The sequence below is a fragment of the Arvicola amphibius genome, chromosome 11 (assembly GCF_903992535.2).
Source record: "Arvicola amphibius chromosome 11, mArvAmp1.2, whole genome shotgun sequence".
Taxonomy (NCBI): Eukaryota; Metazoa; Chordata; class Mammalia; order Rodentia; family Cricetidae; genus Arvicola; species Arvicola amphibius.
The window spans coordinates 50024315-50045842 of record NC_052057.2 but is presented as its reverse complement, the minus strand read 5'-3'; the positions used below and the strand labels follow the sequence as shown (position 1 = coordinate 50045842).

The following is a 21528-nucleotide window of genomic DNA, read 5'->3' as shown; positions in this document are numbered from 1 at the left end:
AATGCCCAGCCTTAGTTTAGGCTGGTCTCACTCGCTTTTATAACTAATTTTAACCTTTTTCTCTTCAGCTCCATTTTACCTCAGGGTTTTTACCTTCCTTTCATTCTGTATACCCCACTTTTCTGCTTTCTCCCATGTCTGGCTGTCTGGGCCGCCTGGCTGGATGGCCCTGGGCATTTTCCTCTCTCCCTTCCCCCTTGTCTTCTCTCTCAGCCTAGATTCTACATCCTACTTATCCTCACTGCCTGCCAGCCCTGACTATCCCTCTACTGCCTAGCTATTGGCCATTCAGCTTTTTGTTATACCAAACAGGTGCCTTAGGTAGGCAAGGTGAAGCAAATGCAACAGATCTGTACATAGTTAAAGTAATATTCCATAACATAAGCAAATGCACTATATCTTTATATAGTTCAAGCAATATTCCACAAAAACCTTAGTGCACCTCAGAAAACTGGCAACTTGAGTGTTATGGCATAAGTCATGTAAAGGTGGAGGCAGAACCTACAAAACAGATCTGAGCTCCACACCCGTGCCCTGTCATATGGCATCTCTCACTTTTAAAACCATATTTTATAATAAGCAATTAATAATATAACTTACATTTTATAATTTGATAGCTAAATATTAAAAGCTGATAACAATGAAATTATTATTGGTCTTGGCTATTTATACCACATTCTTTCTTAAGTAAAATTCTTAGTTAAGAGTCAATCACCATAGAAAGAAAATAGTTGTCATATTGTGTACATATGAGAAGCAGGAGTTGTCCTAAATTTCCAAAGCTAATTAATGGAATTTGAAAAACTACAAATAATAAAAAACAAAAAATTAGATCATTATAAACTTCAACAAACCATGAGATCATAACAAGCGTGGAAAATGTCCCAACTCTGTGCAATATCTTCATTCCTGTCAAAGAGCACAGCAAGCTAAATGCCTTCCAACAGCCCAGCATACTCTGCTTCACGTTGTCAAAGTCCTGACTTACCTTTCCCAACTTAATATTCTGTCATTGCATTTTATCCAATCACCTATAAAAATGCATTAAGAAAACTGAGCTGATGGCTATAGTTAGGCAATGTAATTATTCAGGGTATTTCTCTGTACTCAATACAGACACTGTGTTGTAGACCTCCGAACATTCTGAAGTGAGAATTCATGTGCTTTTCTCAATTTTCTGCTGTTTTCACAATCAAGCCCCACACTTCTATGTCACGCACAGCTCCTGTGATTTACAAATGTCACGGCAGCATGCTCTCTAAGAATCATCTTGCAGGCACATAGAGCATGGAACTCAGCACTGGCAAACTTCTGAAAATGTGCATAAACTGAAGTTTTTCATTCTATATCTCCAATGCCACACTCACAAAATCTTAGAAGATATTATCAAATGTACATCAGAATACAGTACTTTCATTCTATATTCCTGTGCTTAGCTAGAGACTAAAAGAACATTTCTGTACAGTTTGAATGAGTTTATCTCTTTATTTAAGAAGAAGATACAGGTAAATGATGCACCTTTAGTAAGAAACTATACGGCGAGTGAAACTCTGGCAGGTCTTGGAACATCATTTTTTCTAAACCTGTTTCATCCCCAGAAATATTTCTCTGTAATTTATCTTCCTCTGGATTGGGTTACCCATGGTCCACTGCCATCTATAGACAATTTCTAAAATAAAACCTTTAACAATTTTTATACTGTGCACTGCTCTGGGTCATGGCCCACTAGGAACAGGACTTTCCCATTTTGTTCAGATTTTCCACATGATACATCTGTGAGTTCAGAATCACATTGCATTTAGGAAGCCATGGCTTTATTCATAAATGGAACCAAAGTATTCCAAGGAGAAACCAGACTGACAAAAGTGAAAGCCAAAGAGCATTGTGGAGTCACTAAAGTCATGTGATGATCCAGGCTCCTGTCTCTTAAATTGTAAAGAAGAAAATAGAAATTTATTCTAATCTCTTGTTTAACCCTATATCCACAGTATAACTTTTGGTTATATTTAGATATGCATGCTTTTTTGAAGTAGAAAAGGCATTAAATTTAAGTGGGTTGTGCATGAACTTTGCATATAGAGGTTGACTCTATATAAGAATTAATGCAGGCCTCTCTTTGGGTCCTAGAACAGAGTTTAGAACTAAAATTTGTATTTACTGTACTTGTTCTAAAAGTTAAAGAAAATATTCTAATCCTGCTTCTCTTCACATACATACTAAGTATAAGATCCATCAGTGAACAAACATTTCTATGTTCTTGGCCTGATGATTTTCTTATCTAGTTCCTTATAGACGATTACATTATTTCATATAAAAATAAAATGTTGCTATATTTATTATTTCAGTTTTTAAAAAATTTTAGTCTGGCTAACTTTAGTAGTTTTAAAAAAATCTTGCTAAACTGTAAAGTGAGTAATTATATAAAATTCTATAACAGGAAAATGAAATACAAAATAAGAATACTTTATAAAAATTAAATAAGTTACTTTTAAATCAATCAAGCTAATTAGCCTTAATGAACACATAATTTTCTTGCCACATACATATTCTTCTAGATATAGACAATGGTTCGTCTTCATTCTTAAATTGACAGGGGATTTGCAATCACCATGGAAACATGTCTATGGATTTGTCAATATGGGTGTTTTCTAGAGTGGTTTATTGATTAGGGTAAATCTGTCCTGAAAGTGGGCATTTATACTCCACAGTCTGGTGCCAGACTGAACAAAAGGGAGAAACCAGGAAGCATCAGCATTCATGAATCTATGCTTGCTAGATGAACCTGTCACAAGAATAGACACTCAGTCCTGACACCATGCTTCCCTTGATGTGATGCACGGTGCTACTTTTTGTATAGTTACTCAAAATTAGTTCATTTACCTTAATGCTGTAGGAACTCCTTCAGACAATAGCCTTTAAGATACTAGTCTACTTTGGGCATGATTTCATGTACTCTAATGCAGATGAAAAGCGTGTGAGGCTTTCTTGGCTACTGGATTCAGTTCCAGTTCCCAGGGCATGCAGAGGAACACAGATTTTCTACCCTTACTGTGAGTTTATTCCCAAATAAATAAACCTTTGTTATACTCCATTCTGGGCTATTGTGGAACTTGTTTGTACACCAACAACATGAATTGCTTCTGACAGCCATTTTGCCATAGAATTAGAAAAAGTAACCAATACAGCCAACATTAGCTAATAGAGTTTTAGCACATTACAAAACCTGCCACCATCTTCTACCCCTTTTTTTCCACCGTCAGGTAGTGTGTCTTTTCTCCTGAACCTGACTTAGTTTTATGACTTCATCTGATAAATAAGGAAAACATCAAGAGTTGCTATTACAGCAGTTCTGAGACCGCATTTGTGAGAATGAAGACTAATGGTGTAAGAGAGTATCTTTGCTTTCTTAAGAGACAGCAAGTAAAAGAACGGTTGCTCTCTTAAGAGAGCATGTACCACTTCAGGCTGAATACCAGTTAGTGAAACACTGGGTCCTATTTAAGGAGAATCAACTAAAACTGAACAGTAGAGTCCTGCTACCAGCTGCAGGTGCAGAGTAAGCTCTCTGTTCTTGGGCTGATGGGGGCAGAACACCCTGAGTTCTTCAAGTCCCTTGGGGTGTAATTGGGAAGTTCAGCCAGTCACATTCTGTTTAGGATGTGTCCCCCTGGGGCCAAGTAAAACAGATAAAAGATCCAGGTGTGCTCTACTGGGTCCCTTTTGTTCCCTGCGCTCCTGGATAAGGGCTTCTTGGTAGTTATTATTTGGTGTCATTTTCTATTTGAGGAAAAGTGAAGCTGAAGCACTTAAAAGTTAACTAAAACCCCATATTTTTCACAAAAGTAAGCATAGAACTGTAATTATATGTTCACCTGACTTAATCTTTATGTAATCATTTTGCTAGATTGCACTCAAATTTGAAATCCTCCTGTTTTGACTAGCTAAGCGCCTGGGAAAATAAAGAAAAGTAGCCAATCCTGGGCCCCATACATTTGTCATCTAATAGGAAGTCCTGCCTTCCAAGTCTAATATGTTCTTATTCTTGCTTCTTTAGACAGCCTGAACCCTTCCTTTGATTCAACTTACAAAATTATTACATCTAATTAAAGCAGACAAATCTGTTTTCATAATCACTACCTACATGTTGTTTTGGTTACAGAAACATTCATTATATTTGATTATATTTCCCTAGCACCATGAAAATTCCCAGGAATCCACAAGGATGACCCCAGCTAAGACCCTAACAAATAGTAGAAAGAGTGCTTGAACTGGCTTTGCCCTGTAATCAGATTGATGACTACCTTAATTGTGATCCTAGAAACTTCACCCAGCAACTGATGGAAATAGGTACAGAGAGCCACAGTGAAGGACTGGGCTGAGCTACCAAAGTCTAGTTGAAGAGACGGAGGAACAATAATATGGGAAAAGGGATCAAGACCATGATAGGAATATCCACAGAAACAAATGACCTGAGTTAGTGGGAGGGCACTGACTCCAGACTGATAGCTTGGGAACCTGCATAGGACCAAACTTGTCCCTATGAATGTGGCTAACAATTGTGTGATTTGGGCAGTTTGTGAGGTCACTGGCAGTGGAACTAATGTTCATCTCTAGTCATGAACTGGCTTTTTGCAGCTCATTCTCTATGGAGGGATACCTTGCTTAGCCTAGATACAGGGGGAGGTCCTTGGTCCTGCCTCAAGTGATGTGACAGAGTTTGTTGATTACCCATGGGAGGCCTAACCTTCTCTGAGGAGTACATGAAGGATGGGGAGGGAGGAAGGTGTTGGGGAGTGGGAGGAGGGAAGGGAGAGGGAACTGGGATTTGTATGTAAAATTAAAAATGACTCTTTAAATAAAATAATAAAATATGGCTCTTAATATTTAATATCCTATATCCCTTCCTTATAAGTATTTAATATAAATTTATACTATAAAATACATGTATAAGATTTTAATGCTAATATTTTCCACTAAACATTAAAGATTTCTTTTTAATTGTATATGTGTGTATGTGTATTTGTGTTTAAATATGTGCATATCAGTGAGAGCTAGTGACTGTGTACTAGAAGCATTGCAGCCTCTGAACCTAGAGTTCTAAACTTGAGGGCTACACACTGGACTTGGTCCTCTGTGAGAGTAACATATACCCTTAACTGCCCTGCCATCTCTCCAGGCCCCTTCTCAGGTTTGAAATACACAAAATGAGATATCAATTAATCTTTGGGGGTTAGTGGAAAAGTCTTCATTTTAGCAATCTATCGGAAACAAATACATTTCTTTTCAGCAGTAGATGCTTACAAAGCAAGCAAACAATGTTTTGAAAGAGTTTCTGCCATACAAGGCTCACCTCTATCCCTCAACCCTCAATTAAGCCATCCGCAGCACTGGCTTTAGAAGAATGATCTACCACACTCAGCTTTATTTTACATTTTATGTTTCCTGTAAGAGTAATAGATCTAAAAAAATTGCAAGTGTGGCCAAATACAACTGTTTTTTTTAATTAAATCATAATCTATAGGTCCCAAATAGTTCATCGTATTTGATATAGGAAAGAGTTCAAGTAATAAAAAGATTGGAAATAACAAGGTAATTATATGGTCTATATGTAGCCAGGGCCCGGTTTTGTCTTTCTTTACATCAACAGATTACAGTACTCTGGAGTACCTAAAAAGAAAACCAGAGGATTTCTTTCTCTAGACCATGTTAGTGAAATGAAAAATCATCTTACACAATATGAAAGAAGGAGTTTACCATATGCTTGTTCACTTTCAAGTCTTCATTCAACACCATTGAACTGTACTTGTGACTTAGCATTTTAATCATCCCTTTTCCATGAATTGTATAATGTATTTTATCCACAGTGAGCTTGATGCAAATGTTTTGCCTTTGATATTTTGACTTTTTTCATCATCAGGTTCCTGGTGAAATCTAGGACTAGTAGAGAATTATAAGTGAAGGAGATCTGAAGAGTACAGAAATAAACTTTCTTTAAAGAGTACAGAAATAAACTTTCTTTAAAGTGGACTATGTAAAAATCCAATCTTCTTTGCTCCCCTTATAGAATTACATTAATTTACATTTTGAATGAAATTACAGTTGCTGAATTATAATTAAATCAGATTTTTAGTTCTAAAAGTGCTTTCAGCATACAGCAAAGAAGGTTTCAAATAAAAACTATTTCCTGAAACCATTCTCTGTCACAAGTGGACCAGGGTGGCTTCCCCAGTACAGTAGACCAAGGCAACCAAGAGGCTGGAACAATCCTGAAGACGTTAAATAGAACTCGACACCAAGAAATATACAAAACGCTATGCATAAAATACTATAAATGTGTTTTGCATTTCCTCTCCCTCATTCTTTCTTCTATTTCCCCTCCTTGCTTCCTTGCTTCTTTCTCAGCAACCTCACTATATAGCATCTTAGCCTGTCATTGACAGGATTACATACATGTATCACAAGTCCAACTTATTATTTAAGATTTACTTATTTTTTTAGTGTGCTTCTGTGTGTCTGTGTACTTTCTGGGCTGTCTCTGTGTCTGTCTGTGTGACTCTGTGTGAGAATGTGGGTGCCTGTGGGGGCCAGAGAAATAAAGTCAAAATCCATGTATTTGTAGGCCACCTGCTCTGCTGGGCACCAAACTTGGTCCTGGTGGAAGAGGAGTAAGTGCTCTTACTGCTGAGTCATTTGCTGAGTCATGTCTCTGGCCACAAGACCCTTTGCTTTTCAAATTTAAATCTTTGTTTTAAAATGTTTACAGTATGTCACATATAGAAAAGACAATAGTCATAAGAGTATAATGTGATTGGGCCAAAGTTCTGATAATATTTTTTCTTAAATATTATTAAAATACTGTATGACACAATTTAATTTTTAATCAGTTGAAATTATTTATCTTCTTATCTATATTGTAATAAAATGATCCTGGTCTACAAGAGCTAGTTCTAGGACAGGCTCTAGAAACTACAGGGAAACCCTGTCTCGAAAAACCAAAAAAAAAAAAAAAAAAAAAAAAATGATCTGAATATAGCCCTCTTGAACAAGATATTTTCCTGTGGTGATTTGAATGAGAGCAGACACTATAGACTCACATATTTGACTATTCAGTATTCAGTTGGTGGAACTGTTTGGGAAGACTTAGGAGGTGTGGCCTTGTGGGGAAAGGTGTACTGTTGGGCATGGAAGGAAAGGATTCAAATGTCTCATTCCATATCAAGTCTCCTTCTCTCTGCCTTCTACTTGCAGATCAAGAGTCTCAGCTGTCCCTGCCTTTGATTGCCACCATGGACTCTAAGCTTCTGAAACTGTAAATCCAGAATTAAACGCTTGCTTTTATAAGTTGCCTTGCTTTGGTACTTTATCACAGAAATTGAAAAGCAACTAAAGGCAATTCTGAACACTGGAGGCATTGACCATTATCATAACACAGAGAACTTTTATTCAAACCTGGCTTTGCCATTTGTAACAGTGTGACAAAGTCAGACTTTCTTTAGAAATGCAGAAAAGGAAGCCAGGTTTAGAAGACCTCTAACATTTTCTCAGACTCTGATGGGATGGGGCAACCTCAGCCTGGATGGGTTTATTACCTGGGATAACATAAACGACAATATGTACCTTTGACTGGGTTCTCAGAATAGAAAACATATACATACTGAGGCAAATGAGGGACATGGCTTTGTCCCTGTTTTACACTTAGAGCATCTGTCTTTAGCATTTTGTTTTTGGGCTCTATCATCAAATTGTCCATACAGGCCTTAACATCAAGATCTTCCTTAGCTTCCTAAGTAACTGGGATTAAAGACACATGCTGCTCACATATATTTACAAATATTTCTACTGAAATGTTATAATTAATAAGCACTTTTAAACTATATTTCTAATATTGTCTTAAACTTTGAAACTTTTAGAACTTTTCCAATACTATTAAAGCTAATAGAGTTTTTTTTTTTTTTTTTTTTTTTTTTTTTTTTTTTTTTTTTTTTTTTTTTTTTTTTTTTTTTTTTTTTTGGTTTTTCGAGACAGGGTTTCTCTGTGGCTTTGGAGCCTGTCCTGGAACTAGCTCTTGTAGACCAGGCTGGTCTCGAACTCACAGAGATCCGCCTGCCTCTGCCTCCCGAGTGCTGGGATTAAAGGCGTGCGCCACCACCTCCCGGCCTTAGAGTTTTGCTTTTCTTATTCACATCAATTAACATTTAACTTTATTCATCCCCTCCCTTCACAAACATGCCAATAACTGAATTGAAACCATTACATTCCAATCTTTTCGTCAAAATGTCTGCAGAAAACTCGCAGACCTGGAGATAACCTCTGTGGTGTTGCCATAGTATGTGATATTCTATCTTTATTGCCTTAACAAGCTCAACCCTCCATCCCCAGCTGATGTGGGGCTTTAGATTTCATTAATTCATTCTCATTTTCTACAGACCAGGGACATTGATTCTCCAAAAAAATTATCATTAATAAACTTGCAAAAACAAGTAATCATTTGAAGTATACTATCACTGAATTTTACTTATGTAAGGAAAATTTTATTTCTCAGGCAATGTCAAAGGTGTTAGAAGAACTTGTGCTGGCCGCCTGTGCTCTCCAAGCAACAGCATGCTCAGACACTCTGCACACACCATCCCTTTTACTCATCTAATGGACATAGTATGAATTTAATTTTCCCTACAGGAAACCGAGGCCTTATCAAGTAACTTATTCAAAGTGTAGTGAGGAAAGAGTGAAACACACTACAGATTTAGATCTGCCAGCTTCTTGAGTCCATTCCTTTAGACTCCAGATGGTATCAAATATTCACTATCTATTATAATTTTCACAGGGGGTTTTCTTTCACATTTGAGGCAGTGTCTACTAGCATAACCTATACCACTTTCCAATTTGTAATTCTCCTGCCTCTACTTCCTGAGTGCTGTCATTACAGATAAGTACTACCATGCTTAACATCATTTTAATTTTTAACACAATAAAATTAAAAAAATACAGGAGAAAGTAGAACACACAAATGAAATGTATAATCTCTTGGTATTGAGACTATATACACATTCAAATTTTTTCTGGAATTTTAACTTCCTCATCTGCTCATCCTCAAACTACTTTAATTTTTAAAAACTCACTATTGAGTGAGACTAATATCTATTCTGATTCAGTATTCTTAAAACACTTTGGAAAACATTAAGAATTATAACCTTTAAATAATAAAACATAAAATCATTTCTTACTAAATTGGCCTAAAAAGTTTACTGGAAAATATAGAGAAAGTGGAGAAAAGAACTTGATGTTTGCTGAGTAGCAGTTATAGCATTTCATGAGATTTCATCTTCAAACACTAAATTAATAAAATAACATCTCATCCCATTTTACAGGTATGGGGTCAAGTTTGAGAGAAGTGAGTCTAAATGTCAGAGAATGCAGCAATCTGCTTGGGAGCCCACAATGGCCCGGAACTTCTTTGGAGGCTCTGTATCATGCAAATAGGCACTAGATGCCCATGAACAGAACTAGGGAGGTAGCAATGACAAGCAGATGCATGGTCCTCATGGTTCTTCCTCCACAGTGCATACAAAATGAACTGTCTTGTTATCAGTCTTGTTTGATGCATTCAAACATAATAATTCATCAGAGGTTGTTGAGGGATGACTGACACCTGAATAATGTCACACAAACAATCTCAAGGGACAAGACTTAGGAAACAACACCCTTTTGGTAGGAATTAAGATGTGACTTTCATTTGGAACAATATGGTTACTTGGCATTGTGGTGGTTCTTGAGACACAATTAAAATAACTCATGGAGAAAGGTCTTTCAAATACATGCAAGTCATTCCTAGTCTCATCTGGAAAAAAGTGCTGCTGATTATGATATCCATTTCATTACACTTTGAAATATACAGTATCGATGAGCAGTTATAACATACTATGAAATGGAAGGTATATACTAAGTTTAAGAATTTTGGAGCTAGGTATCAATATACAGCTGTATTCTCACTACTCAAAAGTTTGAAGCAGGAAAAGTGCAACAAATTTGTGTCCAGCCCAGTTGAAATAATTATTACCAGTCCTGCCAGTGTTGTATAGTGTGAGAAAATAATAAATGATATGTAAAATGTGGATATGCACATCTTAGAAACAATGACATGTCATAGATTATTAGCATATTTTTGTGTCAAACTTTACTGGGATATTCTGAAAGGAAGTAGAAAGACTGTCCAAACCCTTTCTAAATTCCAAATACTTTCATAAATAATCCTACCACACAGTGAGGAGAAATTAATGAAATCACAGCAGAACGAAGCATCACGGAACAACTACAACAGGAAGCAATCAATGTGTGCTTCTAAGCTAGTACGAGCAAGAGGCAGACCATCACCCTCAATTGGTCTTTTCGTATTTCACTATATCTAAGACAATTCTCTCTTGAGCTTCATTCTGAGGAAAGCTGATAGTGAGCAAGGTGCATAAAAGTAACAAAAGCAAGAAAAACTGCAACCTTATATCATTTCCCTTATTTGTATTAGATTGCTAAAGAAAGAGAACAGACTGGAAGCTGTACTTCCAATGAATCTGCCCATGAACTGTGGTGTTACCTAGGATTCCAGTAAAATATTTAGTTATGATTATCTTAGCACATCTATGTATAAATAATTTATGGAAGTTTTGGGGGGGGATTGTTTGCTTTTACTTCATTTTTTCTGCTGTTCCTAAGAAGGAAAAAAAATGTTGCCTTAGCAACTGCAAGGTTATATTTTATCTGGAAACTGAAGAGCTTTTTGAAATAATAATAGTAATAAAATACAGAGAGTGTGCCTGTGTTGACTGTTATTCCATCTGGTCAAATGCTGGTTTTAGTTGTCAGGTTGAGAACAACGGGCAGACCTCTCTCTCCTCTTTCTTTGTGCTGCCCACCTTGGGAGCTCTTCTGAAGCACTAAGCGCCTGTTATTTTTTTTTCGGTTAAGGAAAATGAGAGAATTGCCAACTCAAAATATGAAAGCAAAGAAATAGTCAGAGAGGCTCCAGAGAGTGTGGTTCATTGCAGCTGACCTTCATTATTTCCGGGAGAAGAGAGATTGGTGGGGCAATTGGCAATTGTTGTAACAGGAAAATAAACACCCTGTCAAGTGTCAGTGGCTAAAAAGTCAATTTCCAGCCCTAATGGAAGATAGCTGTAAGCCTGTCTGCAGGAGAATAGATTTTTCAGAAAGTACTACGTTAAAAACACATCTTAACAATTTAATTGAAAAAATCCCTTTCAAGGCTGAGGTACTTGCAGCCAACATTTCCGGGCCACATCATAAAGCGCCCTTGTCAGGCACTGGCGCGGGACTTCGGCGCCTGAGGTATGGCTGCCTTTAAAAGGGAACACAGAATAAGGGAAATGAATAGGAAACAAAACAAAACAAAAACAAGAGAGAAAAGTAAGTTCTTTTCTTTCTAAAAATGGCTGAACGCCAAGTTGAAATAGTTTAACAACAAAAGAGTTTAAACTGTCATGACCTTGGCTTCTCTTAATCCCATCAAGTCTCCCTGTAGTTGGAGCATCCCTGCTCTGCTTGGCCTTCTCTCATCATGGACCAGAGGCTCTCTCCAGGAAAGACCAGGTGAGTGCTCCTGTCTCTTCTTCAGCTTCCATATCTAAGAGATCTCTCTCACCCACTGCCCAAGGTTTTGCTAGTGCTTGTTTTAAATACTGTATACAATTTTCATTAGTTTCCAAGGGAAGGTTAATCTGGTTCTAGTTTTTCCATTTTAAACCATAGCCTATGGCTTTAGCTCATCAATTGTTAATTTTAAGGCGAAAGTAAATATATATGTGTGACTTTTCAAACTGATAGCAGTATTTCTTCAGAATGCATGTGTTCTGTTTAAAGAAAAAAAATAGAATTGTTGTCCAACTTGATTTTTTTGTTTTTGAGACAGGGCCTTCATAGCTCCTGCATAGTCCTGACTGACGTCCATCTGTGATCATTCTGTCTCAGCTTCACAAGTCTCTGGACTGCAGGACTATGATTGTAGACTTGGCTCTCTCTCTTTCTCTCTCTCTCTCTCTCTCTCTCTCTCTCTCTCTCTCTCTCTCTCTCTCTCTCTCTCGTGTGTGTGTGTGTGTGTGTGTGTATGTGTGTGTCTGTGTGTGTGTGTGTGCTGTTTTCTTTTTCCTGTATTAAGCACCCTTAGTCATGGCTTGTCAAAGCCTTGAAAACAGGAAGATGAGCAAGATGCTAGCGTGACCCGGACACATGTGCCCCAGTGTGCCTGGACACATTGCTAATCAAGACACAAGTGTGACCTGGACACATGTGCCCCAGTGTGCCTGGACACATTGCTAATCAAGACGCAAGTGTGACCCAGACACACGTGCTCCAGTGTGCCTGGACACACTGCTAATCAAGACTCAAGTGTGACCAGGACACATGTGCTCCAGTGTGCTTGAACACACTGCTACTCAGTCCTCTGAATGCACTCACTGCCCTTACCCCATGGAATCCACACTGAAGACCTAGACTAGATTTGACTCTGAATATTTCTTATTCATTGTCTCCTTTTCTAGAAAAAAAAACAAAGCAAACAAAACAAAAAGAAGAACAAAGCGGTGTCATACCGGTCAAAGTATAAAAGGCTATTAAACTTGACTTTGCTGAGTAAAGGCTCTTTCAAAGCTATTGATGTGGCTGATGTGCACTAAACAGAGGGACCCTCACCCTCCAGTGTTATCTACTGTCCGCAGCTTCTCCGAGCCACATTGTGGGCCTGCATAGGGACCCTCACCTGCGTATGTGGAATTCATTGCTTGCTGTGTCTAAATCAGAAACTGCCACACCCATTACTGAATCAAACTCATCTGCTCTTTTTTCTTCACTGACCACCCGAGTCCCCACAATAAGAATGAGCAAAGCCTCCTTTTCAGATGTCCTTCAGTGCCATGGTTGCCACTGAAATTTTCTTCATAAAGCCGTGGCGTAATGGCAAATCTCAATTATCAACTCTACTGGTTTGAAATGACTTTGGTGGCACACTTTGAAGTGTGGCTAAGAAACACCTCCAGAGAGGTTTATCTTAGGAGAAAAGATCATTCATCCTGAATGTGACCTCCAATAGCCTTTGGGCTATGGCTCAGGACTGAAATCAAGTCTGTGTGTTTTGGGTAACCTAAACATAGACACTAGCATTCTTCTTTTTCCGTCTCTGTGCCCAGCCCGCTTCCACTCAAGTCATGAAATTGTTCTTCCAGAATAGACTGTATTTCTTCAGACTTGGAGCCCAAAGTAATCTCCCTAACTTGTGTTGCTAAATATGGCAAGTAGTGAGGAAAGTACCCAACATGAACGGTGAATGGAAAACTTTCACATAAGATATGATGAAAAATATTTTGAAAGAAGTATACATGTACAAAATAGAATAATATGATAAAATGCTGATACTTTTGAAATAATTTAGGCTACTAATTTTCAGTTAATTTTATTTTAGTGTGCAAACTTTTTCTAAAAGTTTTGACTTTTTATATAACATTTTATCTGAAGATTTTATAAAGTAAGCAGAATAAAGCTGCTCAAAACCACTTTTAAAACAACCCTCTACTTTGGGATGAAAATCTTTGCAGATTAACTTAATAAAATAAAATATTAGCTCTTTATTTCTTCTGTGGTATATTGCATTGTGCTTTGTGAATATGTTAGTATAATGTGTGGGTGGTCATTACTCCCACTTGAATTTTATTGTATTTATGGTGGAAATTTATAATTTTACTTACTCAGTGAAAAGACATGAACCATATGACTTTCAAAATAGCATGTCCTCTGCCAGTGAATTTAAAGATTAAAATAACCAAGTCACTATTTACTGTGTTTGAATTATGTTCTTTTCTAGACAAACAAAACCTGTGTGTCATTTACTCCCTTATTGGTTCAATTTATAAAAAAAAAAAAAAGAGTAATTCAAATTTAAGAGAGATCTACTTATTCAAAACTTGAGAAATGGAAGTAATATAATCAAGCATTTGAAACAACGTTGCCACTCAAGTTTATAATCCTAGCACTTGGATGGGAGACTAGAGGATGAAGACCTTAAGGCCAAATTCATGTGTTCAGTGAATTTGAGGATATCTAAAGCTACAGGACATCCTGCCTCAAAAAAATAAAACAATAACAACTAGAAGTACATTATAATCTTTGCTCCAAAGCACTCCATAAGGAAGTCTGCATAATTTCATAATGTTCACAATCAGGCCTGTAAGACGGCACAGCAGGTGATCTCACTTGCCTGTAGCATGCATATCCCCCAAACATACAAAAAGTAAATATTTTAAAAATATTTCTGTGAAATAAGAATAACAAGGATGTTTGCATGGGTTGTTTTAAATATTTTTTCATAAGAACAGCATTATAACTAATCTATCTGAAAAGCCCTTTAGAAAGTGCCACAGATAATTGTTATGGAGAAGGGAAAGTCAGGGTGAGAAGGTGTGCTAAAGCGGCAGAGCTAAGCACAGCCATGAGAAAAGGAAGTGCATGGAGCAGAAGGAAGCTGAGCTTCACAAACAGCAAATGGAAGCAGCTTTCAGTGAGCTCTCGTTAGCACCCCTGAAGTTCTCTCAAATCACCCCCCCCCAGAAACGAGAGGCTACATTTTAAGAATACTTTCTAAAAGTGATCCAACCAATGCAGATGGAAGCCTACTTCAGACCTTCCCACACAAAGAGCTAGATGAGAGGGAACCAAGGGAAGATGGGGCTACAACTTGGTAGCTACATCTTCAGAGTGTGGTCATACCCCTGAGCAGTTAAACATCCATGAAGCTGCAGATAGGCTGTTCCAACTATGTCATAACCCAAGGTATCTGTGTATTCAACCACACACATGTACAAACAAAGGGTCCATTTGGCGGTGTGAATAATATTGGCTCCCTACACTCATATATTTGAACACTCGTTCCTCAGCTGATAGAGATGCTTGGGAATATAGGGTGTGTGGCCTTGGTGGAAGAGGTGTGCCACCATGGACAGCTTTCCAGGTCCACCATTTACTGCTAGCTCTCTCTGCTTCATGACTGAAGACCAAGGTGTAAGTTCTCAGCTATTGTTGAAATGCCATGCCTGCCTGCCTGCTGTCATCCCCACTATGATGATTATAAACTCTGGAAATCTCAAGACAAAAGGAAACACTTTCTTTTATACATTTTCTTGGCCATAGAGTTTTGTCATGGCAAGAGAAAGGTCATGGACCATCTTCATTCTCAAAAGACTTGGCATCATTATCTCATTTGCCCAGAGTTTTAGAACTTCCCCTTTGTATGGTGATCACTGGGTATCCAGCCCACCATGGATTTGGGAGAGGAATTATGTCACATTAACTCAAGAATTTGCCACCTCATCAATGTTCTTAAAATTTATTTGAAATCCACAACACAAGCCCCACTATGCTATTCTCCACCTTGGGACAGCTCACTCCAATCTCTCTTTGATTAGCTCTTCTGCTGTTGCTTTGCTAAGTAATATCTGTTCAAATTGTCCATGTTTGGAGGAGGGGAGGGAAGGAGGAGGAGGAGGGGAGGAGATGGAAATTTTTAAATATAAAAAAATAAACCATGAAAAAAAAAACAAATTGTCCATGTTTCTATACTGAATTCATTCCTCCAAGAAAACAAGAATTGAGGGACATGCCCCATCAAAGCATCTATTATGTTATCTCCCATTCCATGAAGGCCTATTTTACTAACGGTATTTTTTCAATGATGACTGATCTCGTCTGGCTACATGTATACAGCTACAAACAGAAGTGCTGGACTCCAGAATACTACCATCTCTTCAGGTGCTAGTGCTCTATAATAGCACATTATGTCAGGTGCTAGTGCTCTATAATAGCACGTTATGTCTTTGCTAGGACTAGGAAGGTAAATCTGATTAAAATGGGGGAAAAGGAGATAAATTCCACAGCAACTATGAATGTGTTTGCAATTGTGACTCAGATTAATGTTAGTAGCTATCAGTATGATTTTTTTTTCTGAGATAGAGTTTCTCTGTAGCTTTGGAGCCTGTCCTGAAACTAGCTCTGTAGACCAGGCTGGCCTCAAACTCACAGAGATCCACCTGCCTCTGCCTCCCGAGTGCTGGGATTAAAGGTGTGCACTACCGCCTGATTGATGCTGTCTTAATAATCATAAAATGTATGGGGTGAGAATTTTTCCCACTAGTAACAACTTTCTTATTTCAAAAATATGAAGTAGCTTATAGTAACACCAGAGACAATTTAAATAAAATTATTTAGAAATATGAATGGTCACATAGAAACTAAGTTATGGTTCTAGGATCTTAGCCTAGGTGATTCCTTCTGGATTAGTGTCTGTAATTTTATCCACTGGTATATTAAGAACTGACTCTAAATCTTGAGCACTTATTGACTACAAATTACACAGGAGGCCAGGCTTAGGCAGGCTTTCCTGCTGTACAGCTCTCATGAGATGGTGGCTGGAGTATTACTGAGTAGTGTGGTCTTTCGTGAGGCTGGACTCAGTGTATCTACTGCCAGCTCACCACATTCTCTGTGTAATGTTCAGTGCTTTGCCAGTTGTTGGAATTAGGGCCTCATCCTTCACTGTCTGCTCAGTAGAGTCTGTTCTCCTTTCTCTGATGACAGACTTCCCCAGAGAGCAGTTGATGGCAGGTCACTACTGCCTCAGGTAGGGCAGGAGACAGAGAGCACTCAGACGGCAGACAGTTTTATACGTTTGTCGGAAAAGTGACATTTTCTTATTTTATATTCTCATCGAAGAAACCTAGCATGTTCAGCCTAGGCTAATGGAGTAGCTATATTATAAAGAACAGGGACTGTTCATTCAATTTTACTAGTTGCCTTTTACAATGCTATGGTCAAATTTGAATGGCAGTAAGTGCATAACTATTCTTCATATGAAAAAGTGAGAAATTCATTCTTAAGGGAAACATCTCTGTTTTTATAGTTTTCGTATTTGGATATAAGATCATTGAGAAATAGGGTTTACAATTTCCTGAGCAGTTATTGTATAGAGTATTCATAAGTGTCATTCAGGGCTACACCACCTGAATGAATGAGCACATACATAACATTACTTTCTAGATATTTAATATGACAAAATATTAAGAAGAATGAAAACTGACATGTCAGTGTGTTTCCAAGCATAGCACACTTTATAACACAGTGTGTGTTCAGAAGTAATTCCTCAGGTGCATTTCAGTTGTACTATATCAAATCTCTGAGTGACTGCCATAAGATTGTTCATTTGTTCTTCTTTATTAAAATTATAACAAATACCCTAAATACTTCTGACTAGTCAGATCCAAAAACCTCGTGTCCTTATTTGGTCTCTCAGCATCGATCTTCTCCAAGCACTTGGAGAACTGGCTAACTTGACCCCACTGCCTCAGAGACTCCTGCAATTTAGCTCAGACCTCCCACAAATCAGTCTCAGGCAGGCAGATGCTTAGAAAGTAAAATATAGGGTTAAGTTGATATGCTTTTAAAAATAAAAGTCATAGTAATGAAAAAATAACCAGAAACAAAAATAAAAGCTTTACACTTTTAAATTTCACATATTGACACATCAAAGATGTGCTTGTTGTAGTTCTGTGGATTTTTCATTTTTGTGATAAAGTTTATTCGCAAATCTCGTTCTTAGTGTGAGGTTCCATTTCACAATGCACAGGCCAACTAATTTCAAATATGCATCACAGAAAGCATGCATTTCTTACTTACAACATTCTTTATATATTCTTTTTATAATACAGTGTTACTAAAGACATTTTCACACAAATATACAAGACACTCTGAACATGCTCCCCAACACCCCACTAGCGTGCTCTCATCAGCGGCCCCATTCCCATTGATCGACTTTGCTACCCAGGAAGGTTTGCATAGACTTTCCTGTCACCAGTACTTATGTGAGTTTATACATCGATAACTTTTTAAAAGAAGCTTCATAACAACTATTATTCCTTGAAAGTATGTCACTAATTGACTATAATGGTATCAAGCAACATTGTGACATCAAATTAAATAGCACAGAGTATAGACAGCCATTATACAGGTATTGGTACTGTCAGAGATATAGATCTGTATAATTTGAATCATTTAACATGGAATTGTGGAAGGATAGAAATGAAGGTGCGGTCAGTTTGGAATATCCACAATAATGGTTTCTATCTGTTGTAAGTACAGAAGAGTTACCACTGGACTAGATAAGAACAGGTCACTGGGAACCGGAAGCTGCTGCAGAGGGACTTCCTACAACAGCTGTGTGACGCCCACACAGCTGTCCCATAGGACGTGTGCAGATTTTGACAGAGCTGAAATTCACATATACCCAAACTACATAGAGCAGAAAAATAAATAATCGACATGCAGCAGAAAAAATGTGAACTGTTCCTAATCTTGTGAATAACAAAAGTGATGAGGTGACCTTAAGCTGAGTGAATTACTGCCCCGAGCTGTGCAGAGTCTGGGACACCCAACTAAAGGCAATGGAAGGTCCTGCTGGGAGAAGCTACAGAAATAGCTGGATCATTTCTTTTAAGAGAGCAACACTGCTGTCTTCCTGTCTTTAGCTGAGAAAGTGTGTGATAATCTTTTCCACTTAAATATTTACAATCTATAAAGTTCACTGAGATGGTTTAGATTTACAGTCCCTTCTTTCTGACTCTGGCTTTAGAGGTCCTTTGCATGGTTAGTTAAATAAGCCAGGATTGCTAGGAAAGTATAGCTATGCAGGAAATGGGTGGGCCGTGCTGTTACTTGCACAGATTACAATGTCTGATCCAAGAATGACGAGCTAATTAAGGCATACAAATTTCTGATGTTACAAATGGAGGAATCTGGATCTCTGGCACACACAGAAAATGTTTGTAAATCCTGATAAGAATAACCTGTTTTAGGTTCTCAATAAGTTGATAACATAAAGTTTGCTGAGTGACATTTTCACCATCATTTAAAAAGTACAGCACGTAATTCCCATCTCTCTTTTCAAATCAAAGAAATGACTTCAATGTTGTTTCTAACTAAATTGTCCTGCACTTCCAAGCCTCTCAGCTTTCTTTAAGCCAATTATTAATGTGGTAACTTGGATTCACTCGAGAATTAATAATTAAACACCTGTGACCACACTATAGTACTTTATTCTCTATTAATTTCATTTAAAAGCTTCAAAATAATATGCTAACAATATTTTTGAAAGAATAAAAATCCTAGAAATCATTTCTAAATTAAATTTTGAATACACAGTGTCATACTTTCTAATTTATGCCACTAGACTTTTTCATCATAAAATGTTTTCTATATTGTGAGTATAAGATACATATCCTACTTGAATATTTAAGTTTTCATTTAACACAATTATATACAATCATATTCATGGTCACAGGAATGTGAACATACACCTATTTACTTATTAGCTATTTTACCTTTAAATCTTTCTTTGAAGATTTATTTAGTTTATGTGTAGAAGTGTTGACAAACAGAATGTAAAGCTGGAGCCCTCATCAGCATCAAGAAGAGAGCATCAGATACCCTGCACTGGCGTTGAAGAAGATTGTGTGGTGCCACGATGGTGCTGGGAACTGAAAACTGGCCCTTAGGAACACAAAGTAAAATTCCAAGAAATAGAAACTGAGTGGAAAGGAACAAGAGTGTAATGTCAGTAGATTTTCAAACTGCTAGCAAAGGTTTGTCCTGGCTGTATTCTACAGACACACTTACCTTTCCTGGCTAGCATTTGAGTTTATTACTTTTGATCTCTTTAAAAATATGAAAACTGACATTTTGCTGTCATAATTTGTATTAATTTGACAGCTCTCTGGGAAGAGATACAGCAGTGTTCCACTCCCAATGTGTTCTCTCCCTGCTCCCGTGTGCAGTGTGTGTGTGTGTGTGTGTGTGTGTGTGTGTGTGTGTGTTTATTTCAATTTGACAAGTACTCACTGCTTACTAACTGAACAGATTGCCCTATGCAGTACAGTTTCACATTCCTCTACATGCTATTTGAGACCATGTTAACGTTAACCAAGATGCAGCTGAATATCTGACACAAGCGAAGACGTTAAAATACCTCGTAGACCCATGAGCACACACTACTGCTATCTCTGATTCTCAATTAGAATGTCAGTTTGTGTTCTACAGTAACAAGAAGTTGCCAATGTTTATGCCATGCTAGTCATTTGATCTCAGTTCTGTCCATATGACTATATTCCTTTAGATGAAGATTAATTTTTTTCAATAGGAAAGCTTCCCCTTGCCTCCAATAGATCTTTTGGGCAAACATCTTTTACAGGCACTTTATCAATTAGGAACCTTCCACTTCTCTGGCGTGGCCCTCATGGTTCCAGCTGGAGAACAGGCTGCTTTCTCTCAATTACCTCTTCACTGTCACTGTCTCAAAGTGAATTACTTGGTAGAATACTGACTGCTATTATATATTAAGTTATTTATCTCATTCATTAAAAGATTTAGTCTGTTTTATACCTCTCACAATTCAAACTTTTTTGTAACTTTGTTTGTGGTTTCTTGTATTACTTTTGGATTTAGGAGTTTTTTATGGGCTGTCAAAGCGGTTCAGCAGATAGAGGCATTTGTGGCTAAACCTAATGACTTTGCCAACCCTTAGAAACCACACGGTGGATACACACATGTAATAGTTAAGTGTAAAAGCTACTTCTTCAAACACAGTTCTGCTTTATAAAGTCCATTTATTTTATTTTAACTTTAGATAATTTCCATAATAAGATATAATCATTGTTAAAATAAATCAGAATACATAAAAAGATATGATGAAAAATTAAATGTTCCCTCACTATCACTATAAGTAACCTAAGGCAAAATTACATTTTAAAAAGCTTTTTTTTGGGGGGGGGGTTGAGACATAATTTCTCTGTATAGTCCTGGCTGTTGTGGGGCCAGTTCTCTAGACCAGGCTGGCCTCGAACTCAGCCCTGCCTCTGCCTTGCAAATGCTGGAATTAAAGGCATGAGACACCACCATCTAGATGCAAAATTAATTTTTATTTTGATTTCTTTGTAGAATATTCAGCATATATAAGCACATATGAAATGAAACCTTTATATTACATTACAAATAATTCCCTGATTTATAAATAATTATGTTACAAATAAATCTGTTATGTTTAAATTAGGATCTTTTGTGTGGAAATGGCTAGCCAACTATGGCATGTGACATTAATTACTGTTCTTGATGTCAGTTGGAAAGCCTCTTTGAAATCTGTTCATCTTCTTTTTTAATTCATTTGTAAACTAGAACCTCTGCTGAGTGTGTTTATTGTTTCTGTATATATGGTTCTACTACTGAACAATACCTCCTGCGTAAAATAAAATATATAAAATATGAGTTTAAAATTGTATTTAAAAGATTAACATGTAGCTTACTGCTTTATTTCTCAATTACTAGCTTTTCTATTTGGTTTTAAACAGAATTTTTTTTTACCATTTATGCATTTCAAGAATATATAAATGCCTTAAATTTTTTTTATTATTTTCCTTGAATTTTTTTCATGAT

General features: G+C 37.2%; 1 protein-coding gene across 2 annotated transcripts in view; it reads right to left on the bottom strand.

Moving 5' to 3' along the window:
- The window catches only part of Naaladl2 (N-acetylated alpha-linked acidic dipeptidase like 2), an 883574-nt gene that overhangs the window by 833388 nt on the left and 28658 nt on the right, over positions 1-21528 (bottom strand). The gene's annotated exons all lie outside the window — the stretch shown is intronic.